A 6002-nucleotide genomic window follows, 5' to 3' on the forward strand; every position below is an offset into this window, starting at 1 on the left:
CTAAAGGAATATTATTTTCACAAAGACAGGAAAAAAGACCGTGTCTCAAGTGAATTGCACTTGTCAATGTATTGTTGATTGCACTTTACATTTATTTATTCTTTCTATCTTAAATTATAAAGTATGAATATACACCTTCAAACTTAAATATTTTATGTATATGAATGTTAATATTTCATATCCGGAATTTTTAAAAGAATAATAAGTTTCTTCAAGCACACATTAACCTGTTCACTACCAAGTATTTACAGCTGCTACAATACAACTCTAATGCTTCTTCATTTTGTAAGTTATTTCGTGACGCCATTTTGGATCGAAAGTGAAACAATTTGTAAGTAGGTCAAATGTATGTATGGTACTGACATCTAGCGTTGAACTTAGGTATTATTGAGAACGAATTAACTCCACCGTGGCACTGTGTTACCGATCGGCTTGGACGAGTTATCTCGTCTACGGCAATGAACAGGTTAAAAGTGAACGCACACTTGCAGTAGTAACTCGATGTATGATTTTCTTCGCAAAATACAAAGATGCTAGGGAATAAAAATAGTAATAGAATTATTACAATATAAATGAAAGCGGGAAGTAAAGAACTGTAGGTCTACGCTAATGACTGTATTACATATGGTTAGCATAGCTAAGTTTCCTCAAATTCCATATTAGAAAGTTTAATCATTTAGGAGATACGTAGCAGTTTTAGTTTAAACTGTTAACTGTTAAGATATTAACCTGAATATGACCTAGAAAGGTCGAAACGTTGTTCTCTACTTTTATTTTAATTGAAGTTTTAATACCCATACCAGATGTATTCAGATGCATTTTTACTTTAAGCGGGTTTCTCGTCATCACGAATAAAATTATTTTATTATAATTTACAGCTCTTAGAGTAACGCTGGTGCTAACATTCGCACGTGCACAAATCGTACCAATGAGCGAAAGGCTGTTTCTGTTTTATTAATACCGTTTTAACTTGTGCACATGAGAATAATCTAATTGGTGATAGCAACAGCAGCGTCGAACCCTTTATAAAAAATGTTCTACATTACGTAAAAAAATTTAACTTGTAATGAAATAATATTCGTATCCAGTAAGTGAACTTAAAACCTCACTACCAATTCTACGTTGTCTTTAGTGTCACCACGATGAACATTCGTGTCTGATGTCAAGAAACGATAAACTTCTGGTAATCAATATTTTATTCTTTTGTGTAAATAGAGAAATTTTGTCATCATGTTCTATGTAAACTCTAAATGATGTTATAAATCTAATATTCTAAAAAAAATCAGCGTGTCAAATTATTTGTTCGTATTTTATTTTTTAGTATAGTTCGATTTAAAAAAAACAATTACATTTTTATAGACGTTAGCAGCAAAATATCAAAAAAACATTTTTTAGTTTTTTAAAGTACTATGTAAATATAAAAAAGTATTTTATTTCCTATAAGAGAAACCTTTAGTAGGATAATAATTATCTAACAAATTAGTGTTAAAGTAAAATGAATATTTTAAACTTCAGTCGATATATATATATATATTTTAATTAATACACGTCACCAAATGATACAATTGTAATTCTACAACACTAAAATCAGGGTTCGATTCCTCTCGATGGACACAGCAGATAACCCAATATAGCTTTGCTAAAAGAAAAACACACACACAGTTGATACACACAAAATATATATGTTTGTACATTAACATATTTTTGTTGTTGTTTTTCATACGTTTATTATTAGGTACATAAGAAAAGTGTGGTTTACGTTTCACCAAGCCAACCTGATATCATGCTGTACAAGGCTAACCAGAGATATCTTTACATTAAATAATAGACAAGTTTTAAGATTACAATCGTTTATTATGAAAACTGTATAATTCACACCCTTGCTACACTTACAATGAATAATTCTGAGTTATTTGGCGTGTAAGGTATTTTGAGTGGGAAATGAGTTCCTTTATGATTGCTAAGTGGTGTGGGAGTATATTATATATTTTGCTCTTTATTATTTATTGTTTGGATATAAACGGTTGTCGTACTCATATTTAAACACGACAACTGAAGTAACCCTTTCATCATCGACTTTCAAGCACGTGTTACATTGACGTAAACAGTTAACTGGTTTTAGAAGGGAAAAAAAGACGCGAAAAAAAAGATTTTAATAAAGTGTGCAACTACTTGAACGTCAAAAATACTGTCGATTCACTATGTTGAATTTGGAAAATAAAGAAATTTATCGAAAATGCCGTACGGTATATTTTTATATATTGAAAACTCCAAACTGATTTTTTTTCACACATACAAGAACTGTGGCTAAACAAATTTATAAATATCTAGTACATTAATTCGTTTAGTCGGACGAACACACCAGTATAAGCTGTGAAGTTATGAAAGTACACTTCCCAAGACATTTTTACAAGTACCAAAAGTTTATTCTGAGCGTAACTTTACAATATTGAGGAAGTTTCAAAACTTAAAAAAAAATCCAGCAAAAACCAAGCTCGATATATCAATCAATAACATCATTTTACTTGGCTTTTAAATAAAAATACATAAACATTATAACTTCGGACGTTATGTATGTGAAATACGCGTATTGGAGAACTTCACATTAATACTTGCTTTAGAAAGCTCGCTTCTTAGTTTCTAATCGTCAAGCTTGATGGATATAGCGCTACTAGTAAGACATAGGTAGTCCGTTGTATAGATTTGCGTTTAAATTAGAACGATCGAGTTCTTGTTAAAACAAAAATAGAGAATATTGTGGGATAGCCCTAACTCTCGATGTGATTAACTGAAACGAAAAGTTAATAAATCTACAATGTGTTAAAGTAGATGGAAAGTTAAGTTAAAAAGTAATGGAAACAACTTAACCTTCTGTCTACGTATGATAAGTTCCAAATAAATTAACTTTCAATACGGGAATTAAAAAAACAAACAAACGATTCTTGTAAGAAGGTGAAACAATAATGTTGAAACGTTTGTCAAATTAACTTATTTTGATTCAGGATTATATGTTTATTTTATTTCATTAAAAGTTTTTTAAAACTGTTTTTACATAAAATAATCTGCACGGCCGTGGGATCGAAACCCGTTGCCAAACATCCTCGTTCTTGCATACGTAGAAGGCATTATAATGTGACTGTCAATTCTATTTTTTTGTTTAAAGAAAGGAGCCTAAGAGTTGGCGGTGGGTGATGTTGACTAGCTTTTTTATCTGTAACCTATAAATTCGAAATCAGGGAAAAACAACGCAAATGGCCTTTGAGTAGCCTTGCTCTATATCCAACTCTCTATATGTCCCAATTTGATTGACAATGATTTGTTTTCTATGCCATTAAGTGTAGTTCTAAATAACCGATCTGAGTACATTTTAATGATTTGATTGAATGAATATTTTGGTCGAAAAAGGATGTTACATGCTACTCCTAAAAGCAACCAATTTTCCATGACATCACAGTAACATTAAACAATGTCAACTTGTCGTTCTGATACATGCTTTACCACAGCGACTTTATATCGATTGATTTTGTTTCGAGTCTTACTGAGCTAGGTTCAAGATTATTGTAATATAACGGTTACATCCTCTGTATAGTGGGGGCTGAACAAACAAACGAAACCTTCTGTTTGTTTTAATGGACAAACAAACACTTCTATAGAAGTACACAAACCAGCACACAAGTAACGACAATGCCAGATGCTTACGATGTGAGACTCAATCATGTCTTCCAGAGAGGATTCAACAGAGATTTTGTATTTGTGTGTAAGATCGAACAGACCGTCGATGACGAAGGACGATGACAGTCTTAAGTTGGCTGTCAATAGTGATTGCTGTAGTAAAATCTTAACTGAAAATAGAGACTGTATTAATAAAGGCATCAAATACCATTTGTGAGATTACACATTATGGAATGTGTCACGAAAAAAAATGGCAAGTATAAGACGAAACTTTAATCAATTTAAATGCCATGGTACAAACAGCAACCACAACTGCCTTATTACTCTAATAGACATACGTAAGCGAATGTTAATACACAGTGAACTTAAGTATGGAATTTATAAGAATGGTTTGGACATGTGATATTTCAGTAAAATGGGAGCGGATATTTTTTAATACTGCTAATAGAAGATCTAAATAAAATTATTGTAAATTCTTCGATTTTAAGGTGGGTCATATTTTACTGGTATGGATTTCTACCAGCCATTGCACGTGAAGAATAAAAAGAATATGTTCAGTGATGGATTTAGTGGGATTGGCTAGGTCAAAAATGTGACAGTTTTTTTAAACAACAATAGTAAATTTTTGTTCTTAGCTTTGGAATTAAGCACAAAGTTACACGAGGGCTGTCTGCGCTAGCCGTCCCTAATTTAGCAGTGTAAGACTAGAGGGAAAGCAGCTAGTCATTACTACCTACCGCCAACTGCTGAGCTACTCGTTTACCAACGAATAGTAGGATTGACCGTTACATTATAACGCCCCCCCGACTGAAAGGGCGAGTATGTTTGGTGCGACGGGGATTCGAATCCGCGACCCACGGTAGGAGTTGAGCGTCTTAACCACGTGATCATGCAGGGCCATCTCATTTCTGATAAAATATAATCTTTATCAAATAAGGTGAAGTTATGCTGTGGCAAGATATGTTTTATTAGTTTATTTCAGTGATAAATCTCTTTCTTTAATATGTAGCACCCTCCCCCCAATGGCACAGCGGTATATCTACGAACTTACAGACCTAGAAACTGAGTTTCGATACTTTTCGTGGGCAGAGCACAGATAGCCCATTGCGTAGCTTTCTGCTTAATTTTAAAGAAATAAACAAATTCATCAATTTATTTCAGTATTAGATCTCTAATAACTGGGTCGGTGCAGCTCGGAAGAATCTAAGGCACGAGGTCGATTCGCTCTTAACCCGTGTACAAGCTATAAACAATGAAGCAAATCCCGGGCAAATAATCGTAAAAGTTAGAACTGATTATGTCTGAAACCTGTGGTTTTCTATTTCAGCCATTCAGCTCGGATGCGTATAAGGCGCCTCTCAAGTTAAAAACTCGAAACTCCTTTATGTTTAAGGCTAATTTCAAAGTGCGATATAGCACTGTGCACTGTTACGATTAGTCCAACCTAATGCAATTAGGGGAGTCTACACTTTATTACTTTATTATTATGTCATCACCACTTATAGAAGTTTTTCCTGAAAATATCCCCAGTGGCTCAGCAATAAATTTATGGACTTTAAACGCTGAAGATTTGGTTAAGATAAGCACAGGAAGCCTTCTATGTAGTTTTGTCCCTGAACAATAAACAATCAAACGGTTTTTCAAATATATATAAATGAGCAAATAATACACCCTCGGCTGAAGGGTTTCGATCCCGTGAGTTGAGCGCTCTGACCTCGAGACTATGCCAGGTCGTACCATAATGCACTAAAAGTGTTTGAAAATTACAATAACATAATTTTTCATACGTTTAATTACGAATTCGTAACCGTATATATGTGTATAGATAACGTTAGGCTGTAAATTTGTAACTGCACATGTGAATTTTTTTTTATTATTTCGCACAAAGATACACGAGAGATATCTGCGCTAACCGTCCCTAATTTAGCACTGTAAGACTAGAAGGAAGGCAGTTAGTCATCACCACCCATCACCGACTCTTGGACTACTCTTTCACAAACGAATAGTGGAATTGACCGTAACGTAATAACGCTCCCACGGCTGAAAGGACGAGTATGTTTGGTGTGACAGAGATTCAAACCCGCGGCCCTCAGATTACGAGTTGAGCGCCTTAGCCACCTGGCCACGTCGGGCTATCTAATATATAATAAACGTTTAGGAATCTCTTATATAATTGTTTCTTAGCGAACATACTATATTTAAATGTTATATAAACTACAAGCTAGTATTTATATCTGTCTTTCTTTATTTATAGATATTTAGAACGATCTATTCTATTTGAAAATATATTTGTTGAACAATTTTACGATATAGAGATTAGTAAAATTACA

Source organism: Tachypleus tridentatus, chromosome 3 (genome assembly GCF_004210375.1).
Source record: "Tachypleus tridentatus isolate NWPU-2018 chromosome 3, ASM421037v1, whole genome shotgun sequence".
NCBI classification, from domain to species: domain Eukaryota; kingdom Metazoa; phylum Arthropoda; class Merostomata; order Xiphosura; family Limulidae; genus Tachypleus; species Tachypleus tridentatus.